Below are 12622 nucleotides of genomic sequence, written 5' to 3' on the forward strand. Positions count from 1 at the left end.
TTTTTTTTTTCATGTAAATTAAACGCATTTCAGAGCGTGTGTCGAAGTGATATTTTTTGTGCAGTCGCGCTTTGTTTCGTTCTTTTCATTTCGTGCAATTTGATAGAAGCGATGAATTCGTGTATGGTTTTTTCGTTTTGTTGTCGTCGTCGACGTCGTCAAGTTTGTGAACGAGAGATAAACGGATAAGTTGCCGGCCCGATTGAGTCGAGATTTCCGCGAATGTGATGTTTATTCATGCAAATCACATATTGTCACCGAACTGGTTTACGAATGTATTGAATATTTTATCATTGGCTTCGTGCCCTTTCTCATTCATACCAACAACTACAGCTACGGACGTAAAACGCGCACTCATCTCTCTCTCTCTCTCTCTCTCTCTCTCTCTCTCTCTCTTCCTCTCGCTCTGTGTGTGTTCTTTCTCACTCCATATTTTTGATAGTTCCACTAGACATGGCTGCCATACTTTGCGACAAGCGTCCCGCGACACAAGTGTCCAATTCTTTATTTACAGTTCACTTGAGTTCGAATAACGCTGATAACGTATTTGTTTTTCCACCAGTTGGGAAATGGGAGTAAAAAAATCCATCAGCACATGTTGGTTTTTTTCGTTCTGCGCCATCGATCGCTAGTCGATTGGCCGATTTGCAGCTTTGTTAATTTGGGGCAAGCGATCGACAGTGTCAATCTTCGAAATTGAATTAAAAACTTCCATTGAACACACAATTAATTTGGAAAGTAGGCAAAATCGTTCTCGATCCGTAGTTTTTGTTAAATATCTCATTAAAGCGGTTCCGTGTCGTTCGCTCTTTTGCTCTCGCTGGGCATTGAATTATTATTTTCATGATGACGATAAAAAAAAAATTCTGAATTAAAGCCAATGTTCCTAACGAAGAAGATGGTTTCGTTTTTTTTTCCCTGCCGTGCTAGCTGGCCCCGTTTCGTATGCTCTCCCAACAACTGCCAATTAAACCACTTACTTTAAAAACTGAAAAAATGTCAAAGAAAAATAAGAGTCTACATCTAACTTCGTTTTTTTCTTCCATTTTTCGTGTCATGAGCATTTGGAAGTTGGACGATGTCACCGATGTGGCAAAAGAGTGCTTTGGGATGCAGTGAATCGATTGGCTGATTGTAAATTGTCAATGGCAATGAAGAAATGGTACACCAAAATGCAAATAAACGAAACTTCATTACGCAAAAATCATTGAAGAATAAAATGATGACGACGATGACAGCGACAAACGAAAGAAAAAAAGTAAAATGGCAACACACATACTTTCTTTTTCACACCAATTTATATAAATTGTATGATTTGTCTCCCTCGCATCGCATAGACGTTGGAATTAATATTTCCATAGTGAATAAACGCGAGTTGTTTATGGTTCGTTGCTCTTGAAAAACTCTCCAAATTAGATACCATGAAAAAAGTTTTTATGCGCCTCTTGATTTCTTGGTTAATATCAAAAGTTTTCGGTTTTATATGTATTCCATTTTTTTTTTTTTTGCTCTTCAACTTATTCATTAATAATGTTTCTAAGTAATTTAACATTGATTTTTTTTTGGCCGAAAAAAAGAGAAACAGAATCGCGTCTCGTGCATTTAGAAATGGCATGTTCTCGCTAACAGAAATCAATAAACATTTATTGGTAACAAAAAGTTTGTTTATATGAGTTAATGAAAGAACATTGACTTTTCGGTTGTCGATTACCTTCGATAATTTGTTGAAGAAGAAAAATCGACAGAATACTCTCAAACAGCTCAATTGAGAAGAAATAAATCAAAGTTATACACGTATTTATTGACAATAAATTAGAATGTGAACGAAAATCACTTGGATTCGAATGACCGTATAAAATTCAGCGAACTGCACTAAATGAGCATTCAAAATAGACTAATCGTAAAGAACTTTGGTTTTTCATTGAATGTTGAACAAAAACGCACTTGTTTCGGCATGAGCTATGAGTTTCAGTGCCGCAATGGTTAAACTCCATTTTAAATGTGTAACCAAACCAACAGGGCCGCAATACAAATGAAAGCCACCGCAGAAAATAAAGAGAAGTTCGGAACGTACCACAAAATAAAAAAAATAAAAACATATGTATTATTATTAACTAGTTGGTAGTTAATTATGTAAGCAATGGAGTCTATATTGGTCTCGTTGGCTGTTTGTGAGCGTATCTCTCTCTCTCTCTCTCTCTCTCTCTCTCTCTCTGTGTGTGTGTGTCTGTCGGCGAGAAGAGAATGAATCGAGGTAAATCGGTGTGCATTTCGCAGTCAATCAAATAATAATGGAATTATTAAATTGGCCATGTGATTGCGAAGAAAAAAAAACAAATTGTAATTTTGCAATGTATTTCATACAGAAAATTTCCATCGCACACACCGCCATCCAAAAATATTACCAGTTTCTATTTATTTATGTGTGTATACAAAGAAAAACATACACGGCGCTCGACCAAACCATTCATTCGATCAGTGTTTTGGTGTTACACGCAATAGCCATATAAACAACATTAAAATCGAACCATTTAATCAAATTCATGTAAATATGTGTCGAAAAACAATTTTATTAACCTTAAGCAAAAATGGGCTGGCAGAAGAACCAAACAACTGTTATTACAGTGGTACGCTGGTATGAATGAACGACGCTACGCTTTGGCTTTTCTCCAACGTGACGAACGTCGAAACATTTTCGCAATGGCGCAACCAAGGGAAAAATACACGCGACCCAGGCGAAAAGTTGAGTGACCAAACTGCTTTTGAGTCGGCCGATGCAACTCAAACAGAAACAACGATGTTTCTATCCAATTTTCGGCAATCGATGACGCGATGATGGCATATAAGTTCGAGAAAAAAAAAATGGTTGCAGTACAATTTGAAACAATATCGCCAAATTTCCATTCGCCAAAGTTTTAATTTCATTTTTGTTATTGTTACGATTACCATTGATTGTTTTTAACTGTTATAAGAAAATTCAATTGTTTTTTTTTGAGTTTGAACTTTTTGAAAATGTAATTTCCGATATAAAGTCTAATTAATCTTAATATTACATCTAGTAAATCTAAATTATTATCTCATGGCAAGAAACGCAAACTGATTTCGCACTTTTTCTGCAGTAATTTGAATTTGCAAAATGCAGTGCCAAATACATATCAACGAATCTTAAGTTATGACCATAAAATTAATCGGAAAATATCGATACCTTTTTCATCGTCTATAAGTGGAACATCGAAAGCGTAATTGGCAATTTTTTGTTCAAAAAAAGGAGGGATAGAGAGGAAAAATTACGGGAAACGACAATTTTCGATTGTTCAACTGGCAAAAGCAAACCAAAAATGGCTCTTCTTTGATGTTTCCAATCAATTACCTACATTGATTGCGATTGTAATTGCAACTGAAAGCGAAATGTATGCGCACACACAAATCGACCGAAGAATTTGGAACGCATCACTGATTTTATTTTGTAGCATTTTGAATGAACAATGAATATATTCTTATGTTGACTGCATACATGCCATTCGAGTTATTTTCAATGAAAAAACAAAATCAAATGTGTATAAAAAGATCAAACAATTAAACCAATTTCCAAATACGAAAAAAAAGCGAAATTTATTACATTTGTTAATCCGTTTATCAGTGAGCCGTACAACGAATTAATATGTAAACGAGGGAGAAAAAAATCACTCCCATCGGCAATTGAGTTCAATGATAAATATTCGCATGGTGTAAAATTAATTTAAATTGCAATAAATGCGTATCGCTTTTATCGAATTCGATTGCACTTCATTTGTTGTTGTTGTTTCTGCGCTGTAGATGTGTTATCAACAAAAGTCATTTTTATACATCTGTATATCGGTAATTGAGTGGAACGGACGCAATGATAAATCGAAAGAAACAATACATTGAAGAATGCCACGTAAAAATAGCGTACATCCAAATTTTTTTTTTGTTTCGGTCGTAATTTAGCGGTATGATGATAGTTTGACTGATAACTGGCCAATTACAGTATATACCATTAAATTTGGTGATGAAAACGGAGGGAAAAAATGGCATTGGGCCAATTAAATAAAACAAATAATTTTTTCGATATTACATCATTGATCTCAACTATAAACGCTCTTCGTATGCAATCAATCGCTCCCGCTTTTTTTTTTGTCCAATCAAACTATTGACCTCAAATGTATTACACTTGAATTATGTGATGCATTTCAATTTTAATCATAAATTCGAAAATAAATATTCACATGAAAATAATTGTATCATTATTCCGAAATTAATTATAATAACAAAATTATCAAACAATTAACACCATTGAATGAAGTGAAAAAAATGCCATTTTGCTATCAGCATATCAAACATACAGATACACTGTTCTTATCTATGAATTATACTATGACCTTTGCTTCTTTGCTAAAAGGGTTGAACATTTGTTAATGCTGCCAACAACATCATAAAAATAATATGAATGGGGAAGTAAAGTTATTATTTGGCACCGGAAATTAAAAAAAAAGCACGGTCATCATTATGATGTAAATATGAGTATGTTTATGAACCGTCCATTTAAACCAACATTCAAAAAAAAAACTCTAATAAATTTACCGCTTGAGAAAAAAAAGAGTACATTGCGAAAAAGGGGGACAAATGATGCGATAGAGTGCAATAAATGCACGTATATTTGAATGTGTTCATAATTCATATGAGACAGGTATGAAGCTTCCAATTTCGATATGCACGCATGAACGCAGAGGTAGATTGTTGGAAATATTGTACACTTGCCAAAGACCGAACGAGATCAAGAACTAGTCGATGAGGGAGCGAGAGAGAGAGAAAGAGACCATGCGATAACGATGAACATTCGCAATTGACCGTAATGATGCATAATAATTTTTCATAGTGCTTCAACACCCGAAACCATTTCAGACATGCTTCCCATAAAAATGTGAATTTGTGCAAATGCGAATGCGAGCGAAAGAGAAAAAGAGCCACAGCCAGCGTACAATCTGCAAATGGATTGCAATTTATGTGAAACCATTAAGGCCGATGGCATTTGATGGTGTCTATTTTTCGTTGTTTTTTTTTTGGTACACGTTCTTCCGGTATGTGTGTATGGGAATATAGCATGCATCCACCTTATGATTTGTGGTTGCGATAAAGCAAACACATGTTTGCAAAAAAAAAAAATTTCTCCCTTTCGCCAAGCGTCATGAGACAAAGAGAAACATGAATGTGGTGATCGGTAGTGGTTCGCATCGCATTAGCATGATAAAATTTCCAGAAGATGTCTTGCATGCGTTTGTTTTTTTTTTTTCTAAATTGCTAATAATTTGTTCGTTTTCATTTCTTCCAGTCGACCCCTCGAGATAAAGGAATGAAAAGTGAAGTGTGTGTTTGTTTTTCGTCAAATCCCTGGAGACTGAACGACTGACCTAACCATACATGTTTCATGTTAGTAGCAACTAGATCAATAGCACCATGATATGCTACAAACTTTTTACATATTAAACACTCAAACTTGCTAGCTTCTCTCTATTTGTAAAATGGTCAGTGACACTAAATTTTGTGTTTGTATTTCCGTATCTCTGCCCGTGTGCAAGTGAGTGCGATAGAGAGAGATGGAGAGAGAGAGAGAGAGAGAGAGTAATGCGCACGTTTTACCGCATCCGATACAAAATATGACAACGAAAGGGAAAATTTTGAAAATGTTCCGTACGGTTGGCATAACGATTGCAAACAGTTATTGGTGTGCTGTGTGCTTTTGTCGGTTTGAACTTTGGACCAGGAAATGGAAGTAATATTGAAAAACGACGACCGATACAGTGGTCTATCTCTCTGAGTTAAGACTGGATTAAATTTTCAATATATCTAACGATTCTACGATTTTCACCATTTGACGTTTTGTTGCGAATGGGTTTTGTGTGTTGTTGGCTTTTGTTACCACGGAAGAGAAACATTTCGAAATTCACATGTGATTTGCAATCAACCATACATAAGACAAAACGAAGCACAACAATAAACGCATCTATATATGGCATGTACCATTGTGTGTGTGTGTGTGTGTGTGGCATACAGATATAGATCGAAAAGCGCTCGCCATGAATTCCATTATTCAATTGAATAATTTCTTCTAGTGCATATATGTTCGTCCCTAGCCATTACAGACAAGCAAGCGTCGTTCCGAATCGAAACGATCGAAACAATGAAGGGTCCACATTGAATTTGAGACTAGAGAGAGTGAGAGGGAGGGAATGAGCATGTGTATATCGTATGCAAACATTGAAAACTAATTTGCATAGCAGTTGATTGTATTTTGTAGCTCTGGCTAGTATGGTTTGTTACATTTCCATTGGCGATGCTGCAGTAGTGTGCTCTCTCGGTGCTTTCCATCTCGGCCGGCATATCTTTCTCCGACAACATATTGTATTTGGCCCGACCGAATATTGTATTTATAATTCAAACGGAGAGAAACTTCTCTTCTCTTTAGCTCACAATATGTGAAAACCATTTATGATTGATAGAGTTTAACACCAACACTCAAAAACTCAGCACCGTTCCAGCGGTGGATTAGAGTGAAATTCCATTTACATGAGATAATTTCAGAAAATCGGTTCAGTGATCGTCATATGCATTTCCTTAAAATATTAATTTGTATGTATGCCATCGAATGGAGAGACAAGACTTCGCTCTTTGTCTCTTATTCATTCGCCCGTGAACTCATCTACTCTGTCAGAATACTCATTCCAAGCACATTTGCCCATCGGATTGAATCGAGTCATAAAGGTACAAACTGCCGACACCACACTTTTTTTTCACATCACTCTGTTTGTAACGGCATTCATGGTGTTCATCATCATCGATAATATTTTGAGTGTTTGACATAAAATAAAACACTCCACCACATCAACAGTGGGACAATGAAGTATGGCTTATGGACCACGATGAAGTAAATAATATTTAACCTTCTATGGTATGCCAGTCTCTTTCTGCCTCAGTCGCTTTCTAACTCTATCTCTCTCTCTCTCTCTCTCTTCCGTTTCCAACGTTTGTTGCTACGGATGAATCATGTTTCACAGGCATCCACACAATGATTTCAAGCTCGATACAATTTGAAAACGTGCAAAAACTATGCTTTAAGATAGAAAGAACAACCGAAGCCAAATTCTTGATTCGGTTTTTATCGGGGAGGGAAATTCTCTTGTATAAAATGTGACCCATCCACCCGTTAATCTTTTTTGCTTCCTATTTCTTCATTTCTCAGAATAATTTTGTGATTTTGCAAATAAAATGCTTTTGCCAACGAAAATATCAGACTGGAAAAAAAACATTGTTATTTTTATTCATTTTGCTTACACGAGCTCTTTAACTTTGCTGCAAATATTTATAAACGATATGGTTGAACGAATTATTTCACTCCGGTCCTCAATGTATGCACAAGATCGCTTAATAAACGAAGAAAAACGACACGCAGCCCTCTAGGCAAGGGACACTCAAAACAGTCATCGTACATATATTGAGCGGGCACTATCGATGCGTTCATTTGTGTGAGTGCGATTGTGTAAACGACAATGTTCGTGTTCAATATGTGTACGATGACAGCTTTGAGCATTCCACGCGTAGAGGCGTCTTGGCGTCTTACGTCAAATCAAAGGGATATTGCATCTTTTTTTACCAGAAAAAATGCCATCTAACGTCGTGCCCGTAAATTATTTGACTGTACATTTAGATGGTAGAGCTTGAACAAAAGTTCGACACTATGCATAAACCTGGAAATAGCTTGATAAACTTGATGAAATACATATATTTTATGGTCGTTGCAATACCCCTATGCGTCAAATCTTTCCCATGTATTTGTATACGAAGAAAGCGACCTTGGTATACGTATACATCATGTGATTTAATAATGCTCAAACAATAGGGTCAGGTGGGGTAATTCGCGCCATCGGCCTTTTCTCGAAAACGGCAATACATATACAAAAAGTTCTAGTATCATTTGAAAGAGCGTAAAAAACTGCATATTTGGTTGCACAACCGAACATTTCTCAGCCAAGTACAGACAAGCTACAGGCATAAATATGTTTTTTGCTAGTACTGAGTTCATTTTTCGGGTCCACAGAATTTCAGTTTTTACTATTCTAATTTAATATTTTTTTAAAACGGGTTGATGTAATTTGTAGCTTATCACCAGCTCTTTCTTATGGATATAAATTTGTTTTGAATATTTTCAATTTTTGTGGCTGAATCGAGCTTCAAACAGCAATACATGCTGTGGGGCAATTCGCGCCACAAACACAATGGGCAATTAGCGTGTTTTTGGGGACCTCAATGGGGTCGGAAGGGGTGGTTGACTGAGTATTTTTGTAGCACCAACAATTACCTTTCCAACGGTACCACGGGTTTGACAATGCGTCGACTACTTCTTAGATAAATAAAAATCGGCGCAAAGTCATTTTTTCGAATTTTGGGCCAAAATTCGCCTGTCGACCGATGAAAATAGGTAGTGTCACTTTTGGCGTAATAACTTCGCTTCTAGCGGTCCAAATTTCATGAAATTTTGACACAACATCAGCGAAGGATGTACTAATCTAACACTAACACTATTTCGGATGATAAACACATTTAAAACACTGAAAATGCGGCCGGCGCGAATTACCCCACCATTTTTTGATTTCTCCCCAAGGGCTATATGGGACCCAAAGGGGATCAAACCAAAAACATTTCTTCTATAAAAGTTAGGTAAAAAGACAAGCTACAAAATGATACCAAACATTCCTGATTTTTTTTAAATTTTCATGGAAATATAAAATTGTAAAAAAAAGTGGCGCGAATTACCCCACCTGACCCTACGTATTCACATCAAATACCAAGAAAAAAAAATAAATAGAAATACCTCATTCAAATAGTTTGGCGTGAATCAAGTGAGAAGATCTATCATATGGCATTAAAAAGGCATTAAAACGTTCGCAAGAAAAAAAATGAATCAATTGTGTATGTTTTTGCTCCATCAGGCGGGTCAATTTAATATAATCGCAGCATGATTGACAGCACAGCAGCATCATTCGTCAATTCCCCGACGCTCACTCACAGTGAATTAGCAAAAAAAAAAAACAGCAACAGCAACAGAGAGTTCGATTTTTTCCCTACAATTCCATTGTCCATTATAAAGTTGCAGTTATTTTTGTCCTAGGGGGAAAGAACTATTGGTATATTTACTTTATTGACACGTATTGACAAATATTCACAGGCATTTGCACTGCGTTTCGTAGTATTATTGTTGTTGTTTTCTTCTGTTGCTTCGTCTCGTTCGTGGCGAGCACGAATGACAGTTGCAAATACTCACATTTTATTGACCATATTTGCATGCATTCGCAGCTGGTTATTCAGCGGATTGACACGCATTGACGCGTATTGATCCAAACTCGGTAGAATATGCGATTATTTACAATATTTATATTTTCATTTACTCAGTTCTTTCCCCCTAGCTTTTGTCTTTTTGCGAGGCAGAACCGTTTAGCTGATTGTGAACTTGATTGCTCTAAACGGCCACGTCTGGCTGTGTACCCTTCATTGAATTACAAATATGTGTTTTTCTCCCCCATCCCAATCTGCATCTCATGGAATGTGAACAAGGAGAATAGGAAAAAAAAAACAATTGTCTGTATGAAAATTTGGCATCGCATCGCGAGCGCAATAAATTCAATGGGAAGACGAGAATTTTCGGATCGAAAGCAAAATGGAACCTTTCTTTGTTTTCAGTTCGGAAAACAATTGGCTCAAGTATGTGTATGCATAATTTATATATTCGAACGGAACTTCTGAATCACATTTGCATTCATTCATAATTTTTCAACAATAAATCAATTGGAAACGAGCATGTGTGCTTGTGCGGCCGTATAGTTTGCGGTCGAAAAGGTCATTTCCAATTCAAAAACAATGATTAATTAGATTCGGGTATGAACCGGTGCCGTATCATTTGCAATCATCTGAAAATTCCAAAATTTCCCCTTGTGTATATGCCTCTCTCTCTCTCTCTCTCTATGTGCGCGCGCGAAGAAAGGAGTCGAAATAAAACGGCTGCACATTGAATGTGCCACACTCACACAGCATTCACGACGACCGAAAAAAAAAATGTTGACAAAACATTTTGCAGACATGACTCTCTCCCACTCTGTGTCTTTTTAGCAAACAAACAGGAGATGAACACCGTTTATGAATTGTGATGAAGAAGCAAAGGAGGAAAACAATGTGCGCTTATGAATTATAAATTCACCAAAGGAGATAAAAAAAAAATAGCCCAAACGAACGAGAAGCAAAAAATATGAGCACAAGCTATAATTTGATTACATTCTGGTTTTGTAATTGTGCAGATTGAAATATTCGCGATATGTTGCGATTTTGTATCTGGAAATGTTTACAAAATGGCTCAACATCGTAATCATTTCAATCTTGCACAAACGCTAAATGAAGAGAGTGAAGAAAAACACACGCACTCGCAACATACACGACTCTGTTAGACAGCTTTATTTACCATTTTCGATTCATTTCAAATATGACGAGACACGACAACATACGCGTACGCTCGCGCAAACAGACAGACAGGTTATTTTGTGAGATCGTTTAATGAGTTTCGTATTAAACGATGTTGACATAAACAACATACATAAAACGGTAATTGTTCTCTGGAATTTTATTAATGTGAATGACTGTCGGAAAAACAAAAGCAAACCACGAAGTAGCAGAAAATTTCGCCTGCCACAAAATTTGTTTTACATTCGTTTGGTATGGTGAACGTAGGAGGAAAGAGGGGGGGGGGAGAGAAACCAAAATTGATTTTCACGGTAGCGGACAGCATCAATTAAAACGAGATCATAAACGAGTAGAGAGAAGAAAAAAAACCAACAAATAAACAAACAAACAACATCACTTGAAAACGAAATGAAATAAAAACAATGGAAATGGTAAAAGCCCATTCAAGCATGCTAATGGAATTTCAAATGCTGTGAACAATAACCGCTCACTCTGAAATCTGAGTATGGTGTAATTGCAATGGGCAAGCGTGTTGAAATCACGAGATACATATAAAAATATAATGAAATTCGTATGAAATGAAAGGACAATTTTCTTGCAGCCAGTGGCTTCTAGAAAAAAATTACTTCATTTTTGAATGTCAGAAAAAATCAAATCATGATTCGGCAATCGGGTATTGATGGAAAATGGATTCATATGAAAAAAGTGTACCCGATGTTGGAAATAGAGAGCGTGTTATCCTCATCCAGAGTGATGGAAATAAAGGCAAAAAGATGTAAATTCGGAATCAGCGATGACTCAGACGAGAAATAGACTGAGTTCATAGATTCTATTTTCATTTTCAAATCACCAGAAATATTACAAAGTTTTCCACTCACGCCAAATTCACAAAGTCCCGTCCGCTCGGGATCAAAACCGAAAAATGCCTTTACATCTGGAAGAGTTTACGCTCCACACTACGCCATGGTTTGAGTTGAGCGTTTTTGTGCCAGAAAAATCTAATCTGATTATATCAAGTGGCATAATGAATCACCATTCTCTGTGTCTTTCGAACCGTAGCAATGTGTAAATATTTACATTCCCAGCCGTCTACACTAGATGTGTGTATGTGTCGCACAATTTGGTTCATTCAGTTCGTTCATACTTAATACACGCGCATCATTACCATCTACTTTGCTAAAACAGATTACAAATATTAGTTGCCGCTATACGCCCATGTCATGCAACGGACAGAAACAAACAAAATCCCCCCCGGCCTGAAATAACATCGAAAATTACTTTAAGAATGACAAGATAGTTGAACGATAGGAAGCGGTTTGAACAAAAGAAAATAATCTGAATGCTTTTCGACAGTTGCTAAGTGCTGTGCAGTAAATCGCGAAAAGGTATAGCTCGGCTAGTTCTATTTCACCAAACAAACGCCGATAAAGTGATGTAGAGATCGAGAAAGAAATGGAGTGAGTGAGAGAGCGAGAGAGAAAGAGAAAGAGACCCATGCAAAAACCACAATCAACCAATTTTAATGGATTCATTGTGTAATGTCTGTTGATCAATGGTTTCACGATAAAAATACAATCAACAAACTAAACATCGATGATACCAATAAAGAGTTGACATGAAGTTTCCAAACGCCCTAATCTAATGCAATCAATGAATTTTCTTCCATATGACTAATTGAAAAAAAAAACTGCTCAACAATCACATATACACGTACAGCTGTCAAAAATCGGTATTTTATTAATATGTTAATAAACAACATATTTTAATAATTAATAAAAAATTTGAAACACCATATTTATTAACGTTAACATATTAATAATTATTAGTATGGTGAATTTTCGGTTATTAATATGGTGTAGATTTTATTAAAATGTTAATAAAATGTGGTTATTAATATGTTGTCGATTTTATTAGAATTCTAATAAAATTGACAACATATTAATAACGATATTTTATTAGAATTTTAATAAAATCGACAATTTTTTTATTAGAATTTTAATAAAATGTGGTTATTAATATGGTGCCGATCTTATTAGAATTCTAATAAATTCGACAACATATTGGATTTCATCCGATTTTATCAACGGACGACATCATG

The 12622-nt window shown here is 36.0% G+C and overlaps 1 protein-coding gene across 2 annotated transcripts in view; it reads right to left on the bottom strand.

Annotated features, from left to right (window-relative positions):
- The window catches only part of LOC129576476 (uncharacterized), a 28171-nt gene that overhangs the window by 6187 nt on the left and 9362 nt on the right, over nucleotides 1-12622 (bottom strand). Inside the window, exon 1 of one of the 2 annotated variants that reach the window (XM_055461666.1) lies at nucleotides 1712-1957. The exons of the other annotated variant lie outside the window; for it this stretch is intronic. The gene's annotated coding sequence lies outside the window, so the exon portion shown is untranslated. Of the gene's footprint in view, nucleotides 1-1711; nucleotides 1958-12622 lie in introns of those variants that run through there. 2 annotated transcript variants of the gene reach the window in all.

This window comes from Sitodiplosis mosellana, unplaced genomic scaffold, assembly GCF_009176505.1.
Source record: "Sitodiplosis mosellana isolate CC-2019 unplaced genomic scaffold, AAFC_SMos_1.0 Smas_scaffold_6191, whole genome shotgun sequence".
In the NCBI taxonomy this organism is placed as follows: domain Eukaryota; kingdom Metazoa; phylum Arthropoda; class Insecta; order Diptera; family Cecidomyiidae; genus Sitodiplosis; species Sitodiplosis mosellana.